This window comes from Cicer arietinum, chromosome 4 (genome assembly GCF_000331145.2).
Source record: "Cicer arietinum cultivar CDC Frontier isolate Library 1 chromosome 4, Cicar.CDCFrontier_v2.0, whole genome shotgun sequence".
Lineage (NCBI taxonomy): Eukaryota > Viridiplantae > Streptophyta > Magnoliopsida > Fabales > Fabaceae > Cicer > Cicer arietinum.
In genome coordinates this window covers 2,722,801-2,738,520 of record NC_021163.2, presented here as the reverse complement: position 1 = coordinate 2,738,520, position 15,720 = coordinate 2,722,801, and the positions used below count along the sequence as shown (strand labels likewise).

The 15,720-nt window shown below is 22.6% G+C and overlaps 1 long non-coding RNA gene across 2 annotated transcripts; it reads left to right on the top strand.

Moving 5' to 3' along the window:
• The first annotated feature begins 5,156 nt into the window (after positions 1-5,156).
• Positions 5,157-7,710, top strand: LOC101488614 (uncharacterized). Of its 2 annotated transcripts, XR_189628.4 has the most exons (3): positions 5,157-5,376; positions 6,849-6,939; positions 7,102-7,710. It is a non-coding gene; the product is annotated as an uncharacterized lncRNA (long non-coding RNA). The 2 variants fall into 2 exon arrangements; XR_001143625.3 differs by having other exon boundaries at positions 6,849-7,710.
• The last annotated feature ends 8,010 nt before the right edge of the window (positions 7,711-15,720 follow it).

The following is a 15,720-nucleotide window of genomic DNA, read 5'->3' as shown; positions in this document are numbered from 1 at the left end:
ATCTCTATTATTTAATATATTCTTTGTTTCTCCACCTATTAACTAATGTATATCCTTTTTTTACTCTTTTACATTTAGATTTAAATTCAAATTTCACAATATTTTTTCATTTCAAATCTTAATCACTTTCTTCTTACATAATTTTTCTCTCATTTTATTTTGTCTTTCTTATCATTGATAATTGCAACAATTTATATTAGATTACAGCTTTTTCAAAGATAAATTAAAAAAAATATAGAATAGATATTTTTCACCGATAATATATATAAAACAAGGATTATATATTTATCACTATTAAATATGAAGAAAAAAACATAAAACAAATATTTTTTATTGATACAAAAAATACGGGACACATATATATAATTGTCAATGATAAATTTATAAAAAATACAAAATAAATATGTATCACTAAAATATATTAAAAAAACAAGATAAATATTTATATATGACAAATGTAAATAAATAAAAAATGGGACAAGTTTTGTCATATATTGAATTATAGATTTGTGAATGATAAATATAAAAAAAGAGTAAATATTTGTCACTGATAAATATGAAAATCACCCCATAAACGTTAGTCACTTATGAAAGATACAAGATAAATATTTGTTATTGATATATAAAATATACAAAACACGGTATTTATCACTTGTAAATTTAAAAATCAAAATAAAATAGGGTATGTGATAAATATATAAAAACACATAACAAGTATGTGTTATTAATACATAAAAAAATACGGGACACATATTTATCACTGATAAATATAATAGCGTATGGAATAAATATTTATCACTCATAAATATAAAAATACAACGAAAAAAATATTTGTCATTGATAAATAAAAATATACGGGACAAATATTTGTCACTTAAAGATATTAAGAACACACGGAAAAAATATTTGTCATTGATATATTAAATATACGGATACATATTTGTCGCTGTTAAATTAAAAAATATATAAAATAAATATTTATCACAAATAAATATAAAAAAAACATGGGTTAAATATTTATAACCATTAAATATTAAAAAAGATAAATTTTTTCATTTATATTAGATTATAGATTTATGAATGATAAATATCAAAAATGATAAATATTTGTCACTCATAAATATAAAAATCACACGATAAATATTAATCACTTAAAAAAAATACGGGACAAATATTTATCTTTTATACATAAAAATTATGGGTTAAATATTTGTCACATGTACATTTTTTTCAAAAAATAAAAAATAAATAATTATCACCGATAAATATAAAAATAAAAATAAAAAACTGAACAAATATTTGTTATTGATACATAAAAAAAATACATGGCACGTATTTGTCACTAATAAATATAAAAAACTATAAGATAAACATATATCAATCATACAAAAAAATATGGAATAATAAATATAAAATATGGGACACATATTTGTAACTTTTAGATATTAAAATATCACATAAAAAATGTTGTTATTGATATATAAAAACAAAATAAATATTTGTCATCTATAAATATAAAAAACACGGAACAAATATTTTAACTAATAAAATATGAAAATATACGGAAAAAAATTTGTTACCGAAAAATATTAAAAAACACACCGAATAAATATCCGTGAAAGAGATTGAGAACAATTATAATACACAATAAATATTTGTCAATGATACAAATATTTGCAAAAAATACGAGAGAAATATTTGTCAATGTAAATATAAAACAAAATCACTCTCTGCATTTGTACATCAGAAAAAAATCAAACAGTTTTGATCTTTTCAGAGTTTATTAACCACCATATTAAATAACATTTTTCATATTTAAAGGATGTTTTCTGTGTTGTTGTGAATAAGATTTTATTCAAGTCAAACATAAACACTCTACCTAAAGAATTTACTCTAAAATTAAGGCTTAATAACTCTATCATAAAATAATTGGACATTCTCATCGTTTGTGAATTTATTATACACCTCCTTATCAATTGTTATTTTTAGTATATGGCATCAGCTTATTAGGCCACATGATGGATTTTATTGGGTCACGATAACTTTAGGGACTCAAAACAATATATTTTGAATTTTAAGATTAAATACAAATAAAAAAATTTATAAAAAATAAAATAAAAACATATTTATAATTATAGAGATTAAATTCACATTTCAACTAAATATTTACATACCTTTTCTTTAGAAATCAAACTACGCTCCACACATTTTTCTTTTGAAAAATGTTTCAGAAATATATTGTTATATAAATTAACTTCTAAAAGGAAAAGAAAGAAATTGAATTTCCGAACTAATTTTAAAAGGTAAACAGATTATTTTCATTTTCAAAAAATTAATTTTTGAAATGCTAAAATTGTCTCTCAAAAATTAATTTCTGAAAAGTTAAAAAAATGGGAATCGATAAGGGTGTATGATTTTGAGATATAGAGGTATTTTGGGTGTTTTATTAGAGTGTGGGGGTAGGCTTATTAAATATAGTTTGAAACCTTTACGTTAAAGCCCATACCCCATGGCATCTCTATTTTCTTACACAAGTCAATTGGCTCAATGAACTTGTTTCCACCTTTCTTTCATAATTTAAAAAAAAAAACAATGATATTGAAACAAATTTTGATATCAAATACAAACATTGTATGTATTATTCACTTTATTTAAATGGTCGATAATATTTTTTTGTTTTAAGTGTGATTTGGTTTCTCTTTTTTTCGTCAAATTTTAGTATTAGTTTCCGTATTTTAAAATCATACAATTTTAATTTCTTTCTTATATATTTTAATTAAAAAATAATGATTTAACATCTTTTAAATTACATTACATACAATTTAATTATATACAACCATCTTCATATATTAATTATTTATATTTATATGTTATTATTTTAACTACAAAAATGAATTATTCTTAAGTTTAAAATACTACACATCACCATTTTTTAATTAAATATTTTGTGAAAGACACCAAACCGTTGAATTTTAAAATAGAGAATCAATTCAAATAATTAATAAAAATAAGATAATAAAACTGCAATTAAACATACTTTATTTTTTATTTTTTTGTAACGATAGAGAGAGATATTTTTTGACACATACAAATTTATGTTATTAACCATTTAAAATAAACCACTTTAGAATACTATAATTTAGTGGTTAATTTTTTAAAAAAAGTGGTTAACGAGTCATAAGTGTTTAATAAAATATTAATAATATATATTTTAGTGGTAAATAAAATACTCTAATTGGTTAATAATACAAATCCATTTTTATAATACAAATGTACTATTATTTTAGTTTTTTACAAATTTTTATTTTCAAAAGGTGAATAATAGCATATGCATTGGGTGTTTGTGTCACTTTGTATTCCAAGAATAAAGCTAATAAAAATAACGTGTAACTTTTTTTATATATAAATTTGAATTTAAAATAACTAGTAACATAGGATTTTTATATTAAAGAATTAGCATAAAAGGATTTTTATAGTAACATAGGATTTTTAGAGGCAATACATTTTGAAAAAGAATTAGCATACAAATTATCTTAAAGATTAATTTTGTATTAATTAAAAAAATTGCACCAAAGATTGGCCTAAGTCTATGAATCCCTAAAGTAGGGTTTAATGCCTATGGTATTCAATTTTACACTTGCTGCCAACATTGTTGATTGAATAGTTATTTAGTATGACAATTATAGTTATGTAGTAAAATGATAAAATTAATAATTTTTATATTTAATTAATGTAAAATTAATTTACATGAAAACTACACGATATTTTTTATCATCTTAAATCTATGAAACTGAATAAATTAAATAGTTATTTATTGCATAAAAATATTTTTTTTTCAGGTGCATACAAATATTATTACAAATATAAAGTTAGACAATTTGTGGATAATAAATAATAACCGGTCTAACTTTGTACCGTTCACATCTCCCTATACTAGTAATAACATAAAATAAATCTTTTTTAAGAGATAAATTAGCACATATATATCTTCTTAATTTTTAGTTTAACCTACAATAAGAGATAATATTATTAGGTTGAACATTTTTACATAAATTCAAAACTATGACTAATTCTGTGTGAATTTATAATAGTATTTATATCATCTTATTTAATGACAAAAATAAAAAAATCAACACATATATAAAAAAGTTTTGTCTTAATTTACAACATCGATGCACATAATTCATCAAAATTACTTGAATATCGTTACTAATATTTTCCCCAGTAGAAAATACAAGACACAATGTCAAATTTAATAGACAAACAATAATATTATTATATTAGATTTCATATTTTTGAGTTCAAATTTGAGACTTCACAATTATGTTTAAAATTTTTTATCATTTCATTTAAAGACAAAAAAAAAAATTCAATAAAAAAAGGTCTACTGTATATTATGATCATAATCACTAGAGGTGAAGAAATCCACGAATGTTCCTGAATCCAACTCATAAACCCGTAATTATGTTTGAGTTAAAGGTGATAATTATACCATCTTATGTATAAAAGAAAAAAATAAAATAAATCCCCGAATAAAAAATAAAATGAAAGAGTCTAAGACCAACTAGCTGCCAATTAATTTACTTGAAAAGGGGAATATAAAGTATAAAAAAAAATATTTTCACCAAAACAAGCATAAACAAATGAAAATAAACCCAATAATAAAATAAAATAAAAACACACAAGGTTCCTGTTTATATTTTTTTTTAAAGATTATGTTTATATTATTTTATACAGAAAATTATCTTCCTTTGAATTTAACTCATTTAATTTTTTGAGTTATATGTTGATTTTCTTTTTTTAATAAATTGATCATTTATATTATGTTCAACTTGCATCACTAATCTTAAAAATTATATTAAATCATGCATATGGTTATTTGAGTTTGAATTTTTATTGAATCAGTGTCAAAAAATGTTACTCATCTAATCCAAATAACCCAATGAATTTTCTATTCATATCTTAACGATATACACCTTTCAAATTAGAGAATAATATTTTATTTTTACTTCTTTAGTCATTTGATGGGATATTTCATTTTTATTCCACTTATTTGTTATATTTTAATAGTTTGCCAAGTCAAACTAAAATTAGAGAATAACCTTTTTAAGGAAAAAAAATAAAAATGCAAAATTTTACTTTTGCCTTCACACACTACTCCAACCAAAAAAGAAATTTCTCCTTTCTTTTGACGCTAAAAACTAAAAAGCAATTTCTCTAATATACCCTTTTTTTCTTCATATTTACATATATCAAATTTTTGTTTAGGAAAGAAATCTTACATCGCTCAGCTTTTTCATATTCTCTTCAAAATTTATATCTCTCTTACAAACTCCTCCTCCTAACAATCACACATTTGAGAGCTCCACCATCAAGGTATCATTGTTTTTCGATTTTGTTTAAATAAACCTCATCAATGATCATTACATTTCTTTCGTTTGATTTTCTAGATTCATTTTTATTTTATGTTTACATGATTCATGGATCTTCTCCTTCTAGCTTTTGTTTTTTTGTTAACTTTATAGTTTCTTTTTCTGCATATTATTTTTGTTCACAATAACTTCTTCTTCTTCCCATTTTATGTGTTATGTTAAGTTTATATATTTTATCTTTTTATTAATATGAATTTGTAGTGCGAAGAGTTGCTTAATATGTCCAACACTCACATCTATTTTTCTTATTTTTGTAAATAGATTTTCAATTTTTTTTTTTTTGTGATCATAAGAGAGTTAAGTAACCTTAGATTCTTCACTCATGATATTTTTATTTAAATTAGATGAATTAAATGTTATAAAATGAAGAATCAAAGCTATTGGTTCATGTGAATCATATATTATTTGTCAAAATATTCACTCACAAAGTGTTTGTCAAAGTGCCTCAAAGAAGAAACTTGATGGCAAACATAGACAGCACGAAGCTTTTCTGTGTCCTGTTTTCATTGATTTCTGATTTTTGTTTATTGTATATATTTCTTTAAAAAGTTTTTCAAATACAAACCAATACATGTTCATATACTCATTCTTTATTCAACAATCTTTCCAAATCATTTGATGTCTCTTGAATTTTGATGGAGTTCTTTGCAACATTGGTGTAGTGACACATGAAAATCCAAAAACTCATCATCACAACAACTTTGCAAGGGAAAAAACTTGGTTCATGAAATTAAAATATTTTATTTCCTTCTTTGGGTTCATATTTTATGGGATTTTAGGATCTTAAAAGTGAAATAATGTAGAAGATGTACTTTAAACCAAATTCTACTATGTCCATGATTACGTTTTGTGTAAACTACAATTTTATTTTCTCAATTTTTTATGTCTCTTAACTAATGAAAATGAGATCGATGTTTATTCTTTTTGTTGTTTTTAATTTTGATGTTTTGACTACTTGATGAAGGAGGAGCGTGTCATGTTATCTTATGAATATTTTTAAGAAAACTATGATTAATGAAATGTCATTGCAAATGTCGTTTTTCATCCAATAATCATTGTTATTTTCATTTTCATATAGACTTGCCATGTTTTCATAATGTCTATATTTTAGATTTGGTATGATAATGACTATATAATAATTTGCAGGAAACTTTTATCACTTCAGCTTTTGTAGAATGAGTTTGATATATAGTTAAATAATTAGGTAATATATGCAATAAGCATAGTGATTTGTTTGACCAAGGATTAAATCGGCTAGAACATTTAGTAGTTTTCTTGCTTTTATGCAAATAATGGTTGTGAATTGGACATTGTGTATCTTTTATTCTTATTCTAATTTTGATCTTCAGTTTCTAAGCTTCCTAATTGTACATTGTTTTCTGACTTTTTTTTTGTATTTTATATTCGCGCCGTTAGCCGAATTTGGGACAAAAACTCAGCATGAAATGAATGGCAAGAAAAAATGCACAAATGAATGTGGGCTTCATGGTGATAATGTAGCTCAGAGGTAACATGAGTTGACTTGATACAATATAATGATGATCTTACATTGTTAAACTTGCTTTTTTTTTCTTCTTTGATTCTCAGTTTCAACTATTTTCTTTTTTTTTTGTTGCTGATCCACAACTGAAATATTTTTGATTTCTTATTGCACCAATTCTATTTGAAGGTACACATGTAGACATATGCACTTATAAGGGTTAAATGACTATTTTTTAAAAATATTTTCTCTCTTGAGAATTGCTTTACTTGATTATGCAAGAAACATATACTTCGGCATAATAAAGAAGGTACAAGGATCTGACTTAAATAGAAGCTGTAAAGACATTTAACGTTACACAGGAGATGGGGATGGACGATGAATTTGCGTAGGAAACTAACGCTACTTTTCATTCGAAACAAAGACAAATCTACTTTAACCTTGGAATGGAGATGTTAGTGCTCACGTTAAAGCTTAGTCGGTAAGAGCATGAGGCATATTAAATAGTAGCAGTGGCTATTTATTTCTTATTCCTTAATTTTTTACAATAAATAACAATGAATTTGTCTTAGGACATGACATTAAATATATCCCGGGAACCAATTCTGTTAATCGGTAATATTGGCTATTTATGTTAGCCTTATGTGAGCAACTTGATAACTTATGTGACGAATTTGATAAGATCAATATCAACGTTGTAATAGTTAGTCATTATTGAGGATATAAACATTTTAACTCTTTCTAATTTTGTAATAGCAGCTGCCAATATTTTGGGGAATAAATTTTACATTCATCAAAGTGGAGACTTTTGTATTTATATATTTTTTTTATTTGACCAAAATGTGACACTTCCAAAAAAAAAAATACAGAAATGTCTTTTTTTTTTTTTGCCTTTAATTGTTCATCTTAATTTAAAGATGCGGAGATGTGAACGCAAAAGTTTTTATCCCTTAATAAATAATAATAATAATAATAATAATAATAATAATAATAATAATAATAAATTTAATAATATTATAAATTTTTTAATAATAATAATAAAAAGAATAATAATTTTAATAATAATGTACCAAAATAAATAATATAACAATAATGTTATATTATTTTGACAACTCAATTCTATTTTAAAATCAAAATATTATTGATAAAATAAAATAAAACACATCGAATTAAAGAGAGAAAAAAGAATGCAATTAAATAAAAGGGAGTTGTTAAGAAAATACATTTGTATTTTATCATTAGGGACACGTTATGTGTTTTGTCACGTTATTATAACAACTTCTTTCTATTATAACAACTTTCGCTTATTTGTTTTGCCACATTATTATAACAATTCTCTCATTTTTTGACACATTCTTATAACAACTTTCTTTTTTGTTTGATGTAATAAATAAAAATTAAAGAAAATAATAATAATAATAATAATAATAATAAAATATGAATTTGATGTAGTTTTTTTTAATTTGTAGTATTTTTTCTTTAATTTAATGTGTTTTGTTTGATCAATTTTATTAATTTTATTTTATTAATATAATTTATTTTATTATTATTATTAATGTATTTTATTTATTTATTTATTATTGTTATTATTATTTATTAATATATTTTATTTTACTAATGAAATAAAAGATAGTCGTTAAGAAAATACATTGTTATTTTATCGACAAAATATTAGGAACACGTTATTTGTTTCGGCAGGTTATTATAATAATTTCCTCATATTATACCAACTTTCTTTTATTTGTTTTGGCACATTATTAATAAAATTATTATTATTATTATTAAAATTTATAATATTATTAAATTTATTATTATTATTATTATTTATAAATATATTTTATCTTATTAATAATATTTTGATTTTAAATATTTTAATTATTTACAATTTATTAAATAATAATTAACAAAAATTATTTATAAAATAGAAAGAAAAAAAAATAGCAGTATAAGGTCGCATCCCGAGATGCGACTATCTATTAAGAGACAAAAACTTTTATATTCACATTGTCTCATTTCTAAGTTGCGATTGGGACAAAAATAGAATATATTTTTTTTCTGAACTGTGATATTTTGATTAAATAATTAAAAAAATGATATAAATAAATAAATAAAAGTCCAAAGTGGTACCTCTACTAGTAAAACAAAATATTCACAAAATTTACAACTTAAATAAATTTGTGCTTTGTTATATCACGTTCTTAACAATTATAGGATTTAAATATATTTTTTATTTTTATAAATATATTACTTTTTAATTTTAATTCTATTAAAAAAATTATTTTAAATTTTTATAAATATATAATTTTTTGTTTTTGTTCCTTATGAAGTAACTATTTGAGGGAATTAAATCCATTATTTTAAATATTACATAGATCTATTTCAACATGACCGAATTTTGCAAAGGCTAATAACAACCAAAAGAAATTTTTTGTATATTTACAGGATTACAGACAAAAAATATTATTATAGAAACTAAAAACAAAGAAAGAGTATATTAACGAAGATAAAAAGTATAAATTTAAATCTAATCAGTATTAGGATGTACCGAAAACCAATAATCTTTCGATAAAAAAAATTTGAAAATTGAACGAATTTCTATTGTAAGTTGCACATATTTATTTTGTTGAATCCTAAACCATCTCCTATATTATTATATATACTATTTCTAAAATATAAAATATATTTTTTTATCTTAATGTCTTATTTATTTAGATAAACAAAATATATTATACTTTTTAGATTTATATATTTACCATTATTATTACACGAATTTATTTTCGTGTGTTGCACGACTGTTAATATTAATTAATTTACAAATAAATAAATATATTATTATATTATTATATTTTTAACAGTTATATATATGTATGTCTAAATAATTGTAAATAAAATCAAAAGTTAGAGATAATAAAAAATTAATATGAATAATATATTATTGTATCAAACACTTTCAATTATACTAATTATTGATGAAAGTATACCGAAGAATTAATTATGCAAACATAAATTAATTTTAATGACCAATTTAAAAAAATAAAAAAATATAGTCAAACTTTAAAGTGAGTCCGAGTAAGTTTACCTAAGGTTATACGTGGAATATTTGAGTGGTTTGAAGTGTTGGTTTAAACGTGGTACAGAGTACTACAGAGATCTTAATGTGGAAAATAACTATTTTCCTTCTTTGGACGGACTGCACGACACGTGAATGCACGTGGACACTCTCCCTGTGATTAAAATGTCTTTCAATTTCAACCTTTCAAAAAGATAAAAGCTCTGAAAATGGTGTGAAAACGTACGTAAGAATATGCATTTGCATTCTGCACTATTTTTGAATTCAGCAATAAACAACACTTCAGTAAAATCAAATCAAATAAACAACTCTAGTAATGTGGCTTAATTGACAGGTTCCATGCTGTCACGTGACTGAAAAATTTACTCTCGAAACTCAACTGATTATATAAAGATATGTTGTACTGTTGATTTGTTGTTAGTATTATTAATTGAAGTAATTAATTAAAATATTTATTTTATATTTCCTATCTGACAAAAAAAAAATTATTTTGAGGATTGCACCCATATTTTTGACAATTTTGCAAAGGTTGAAGTTTGTAAGGAAGCGAAGTACAGTGACATCATCTGTTACTGGTTCTGTAACAGTGATTAATATTAGTAAGTAACAATTGAGAATTTTCATTGCTCTGCTGTAGAAATTCAGTTTATGTTGAAGTTTGATTAATAAATATTTGAACTTCTCCTCTTATTGGACTTAATTAATTGTTTCCTCTTAGCATTGAGGGTGAATTCAGATTCTTTCCAGCTAAGCAATTCTCTGTTTTCACTCTTTCAATTATCGCTAACCATCCAATCTTTGATCGATCAGTCCAAAATATAAAATTAAATTATAATTTTCTCTAATTTTAAATATGAAATAAATTTAAGTTAACAATAATTAACATATTTAATTTAAAATTTATATATTCAAATTTTGTTATATTTAAAATCGGAAAGAATATTATCTTTTTAGTGGTCCAAACATTTTACTTTAAATTAGCTATTAAGCTATTACATACATATTGAACGTGTCATAAATAGATAATAAAAAATTGGACTTAGTGCAACACTGCACTTTAATCTCGTAAGCCGTGGTTTTATATTTCTTTGCAAGGTTTGGCAAGATTGGATACATAATATTCAATTAAAATAAGTGTATTTATTTTTTAAAGATAAATAAATATACTATTTTATATCACTACCCTACTCTTACCAAATTTATAAAAAGTCAGCAGGGCCAACATCCATACAACCTTCAACTTCCTCTTTCACCGTAAGTATTATTGGGACACTTCTTAAATATTTAAATGTTGAAAATTATTCAATTCATATTTTAAAATTATAAAAATTGATATTTGAAATTTAAAAATTAGTTTTTATTTGAATTTTTGTTTCTTCAAAAAACCAATTGTTAGTATGATCTTTTATTCTACTAAAGTAAGAAAAAGAATAAAAATAATAAATACATCTTAAAATAATAAAACTGAAGTCAACAAAGCTTGGAGACGAAGACTTAATTTGAATTGGAATTTTTAATGAGAATTAAGAAGTGATAGTCATGTGTTACATTTACATTTATTTATAGTCTAGAAATTGACAATAGTAGCTGTAGCCACTGTTTTGTATTTAGCTTCTGAAGGAAGGAACTGTTATGCAATCTGATTCTTTCTAGATTAGTCCCTCTAATCTACGCAGCTGGTCAATAAAAAAATGAAAAGGACTCTTTATAGAATTTGATTTATGTATTAATCAAACTACAATATCCGGTATCAATATTATATTTGAAATAAATCTTTTTAATTTATAATCTCTTTTCAAAAATAAAATTTAATATATGTAATTTTAAAATTAATATCAAAATGCTTTAACTTTTTTACCACTGAAATCGTAACATAGAAATACGATTAATTAAAAGAATTGTTTCTTTTTTTTCCTATAATACGACAATATATGCTTAATATATTTTTATTTTATAAAAAAAATATGGTTGCATCTCTTGTGAATTTTTGAAGAAAAAAAATATTTTAAATAGTCGTATTTTAGTCTTACGGCCTCTCAAAAATAAAAATAAAAATAATATTTTCATATATTAATTTTAAATATAATAAATAAAAATCCGTTATGTTGAACTCAATTTTTAAATGAAGTCTTAATTTTATGTTTTATAGATAACAAATATAATTGAGAAAAAAATATCTGAGTAAAAGTGTTAGTCTCTCAAACGAAAATTAAGAATGGACCTAGTTGTAGATATTTTGTACTAATTATAATATAGATAAAAAATAAAAAATCCAATTGAATCTTTTTCATTTGAAAAATGTATTAATTAGATATTAATTTCCATTGTTTTATCAGTAATATCAATGATAACACTTACCATGTATCGCCATTTTTCTAATTGATTTGATTAAACAGTTCCAGCAGACAGAGATATGTTCCTTTGACGAACATTCAGAATTTCCTTCCTAATAATTCTGTTGATATAGACACAAACGATTAAAATGAATTGTTCAATAGCAAATGAAATTTTAAGAGGTGCATGTATAAAAGGGAAAGTGAGGTAATTATATATAATTCTTCTTTTGGCATAGAGAAATCATTCTTGACATCAAAATTTGACATCGGTGTATTATACAGTTTATATTTTTATCAACTAACTACATCAAATTTTATTTTATTTTATTTTTTCTTATAAAAAGATATCGAAAGAAGTTTTTTTCTCTCCCCTCATAAATCTAAACACACTATATAGTGCCTATGTAGTGTAGTTAATGTCAAAAAGTGAATTCACATAACAACACTCTTTGACATGTTATCTACTCTATACAAAACGAACATTTCGTATTGATTAGAATTAGAATTAATTCTAAATTATTAGGTTGAGTGAGAATATTGGTTAGTCTTTTATTTTATTGATTATGAATATGTTATATATTTGATATTAAATAAGTAATTTAATTATAAATTGAATGTTTAAAAATTTTAATAAAGATATAATATTAAAAAAATTTGTGGTGTACTTACATTATTATGTTATTATTCTCGATATTCCTTCGGACTATAATCAATGATTGAAGTATCTTGATCAATTTTAAAAAGAAATGTGAGTAGATCATTGTATTAAAAATTCTTTTGAGAGTATATTCAAATGACGTATTTTACTAAATCTAATTGCGATATAAGTATAAAATATAAAAGACTCATACTTAAAAGAAGAATATCTTTTTTATTCTTCTCAAATAAAAAAAAAAATACATCTTATATACAAATACAAACAAATGTCCACCTTCGGTCAATATTTTTTATTTAAATTTTTTATTAACTTTTACTTAAGAATAAAATTAAAATTGAGGAAATACTCTAATATGCAATGCTGTAAATAAAAATATAAAATAATAAAGTTTTTGAGGGACCCTTTGTTTATTTAATTTTCCATTGTACCAAGTTTGAACAGAGGTTGAGATTTTCAAAAAGTAGATATTAATATTGCCCAAAAGTTGTAGCAAGTTTGAAACATCTTCCGGCAGACGCAACAAGGCCTCAACCTTTGACTAATGTGTGAAAAAACTTTTTGAAAATCGTATAGCAAAGGGTTTGTGTGTCTGTATTTTTCTCAACTAAGTTGCTCTATTTTCTACAAGCTAGCCAAAATACAAGCGCATGTGTGTCGGTTCTGCACATTTTCTGTTTTGTTTATTTATATAAGATAGCATTGCACACGCATTTGACTTTCCTACTCAACCAGGAATTCAAATGTGATAGCCGTGACTAAGACCAAAAGTATTCTGTAAATGGACCCATCTTCTCATATATGTGGTTTATGTGTGTGTCGGATATATTGACTAAGGATGATCAATTCAAATATGCAGACCACAATAATATTGCGGACTGCAACATATCAAATCGTAATTACAATGTAATATTAATTTTTCATAAAAATTGTATCTTAAGGTTATAACTGTCACAACACACTAAGTCATATCCTTTGATAGGGATCTATTATCTAGTTTAGAAGAAATCAGACTAAACTATTTTTATATATAAATAATATCAAAGTTTTTTAAAAAATCTATTTAGTTAAAAAAAAATTATGCTAAGGCAATTATAAAAAAATCTTTTAAATTTATTAAATCAGTCTATTTAATTAAAGATAAATAAATAATTTTATTATTATTATTAATATTAAAAATTATAAAAATACTTCATTTGATCATTTTTATAAGAGACATTTGAGTTAAAAGGACTGGAGGGAGTATTATTCTATCTTACTTTGTGCATGTATCATAGTTATACATTTTATTTTAAAAGATTAATGATATATTAAAGGGATAAAGAGTTGATAATGAGATAGTTATGAGATATTAAAAATAAAATAGGAGATATGTGATTATAAGATTATTAATTAATTATTATAATATTTTGTGTTAATAAAAAAAAAAAATTACGCCACAATGACCGTAATTTGTATTGCAAGAGACGAAATGTCTACAAATGCAGTGGTCGCAACCGCAACCACATCTACAATTTAAAACTATGGTATTGTCGGTAAATAAGTTAAATATTAGATATACGATGTTCATGTATCTATAGCTAAATATTAATGAAAAATTATTCATATATTCAATGTCTTAAGATTTTATATGAAGATATAATGTCAAAGTCTTATGTAGTTTATTCCATTTAGTCCAAACAATGACTCAATGTTGTTCTAAAATTAGTTATATATTTATAAGGAGATTAATTTTCACACATTAAGTGTAAAAGTTTTAGATTGTGTACAAATTATAATCACTTTTATGTGAAGTTTTAGAAATAATTACCGTTAAAATCAAATATTGTTAACAATAGAATAGTTATAATTTGTTGATAGTACAATATAAATTTTATATTAATTGTGTATATAAATTAAAGAGTGAAGATCCCTTTCAGTAAAAAAAGTGTATATTCAATGTAGACTCTAAGGATCTTTTTATTTTATAGGAACTGAAATTGTCGTTTTTAATTATTGAGACATCAAAATATTTTTTTAATTATTGTTAGATATTCTCTGATGTTAAATATAAGTAAAAACAAATTAAAGAAAATAAAAAAAATTTAATTTAAATTTTGAAGTAAATACAATTTCATGGACTAAAAGTTTTTTTTAATGATGAAATTAATTTTTATTGTTTTTCTTAGTCTTAAAACGTATCTTTACTTTAATTTAAATTCATCTTTTTGAAGTTGATGTTGGTGAGTACTAGAAATGAGAGTTTCTCTTGTACATCTACAAATTAAAAGAGTTTTGATGTATTTGTTTTATTAATTAATAAATTAACGATCATTTTTAAAAATCAAATAACTATTTTTTATTTTTTTATTTAAAAAAATATTATTTTATAAAAAAATATCATTTAATTGTTTATAAGCATTATACTAATTGTTTATATTCTATCATAAAAATATTCAATATTCACTATTATATATGAGTAATAAAAAAATTAGAAAAAAAAATAAAATAAAATTTATTTTGTTGATATTCTTGATAAAGATTATTTAGTTAATATAATTATATAAACAATAAAAAAAAATGTTTTTCCAGAAAACATTAATTTAAAAATCAAATATATCGATATATGTCGAATTGGTTTCGTGTACCGTAAAAATTCTCATAAAAATATACAATATTATATTTCATCTTAAAGTTACTTTTGATTTTACAATCTAAAATCAAATTGTAAAAATAAAAAGATGTTTCTACGCAATTTTGTGAATAAG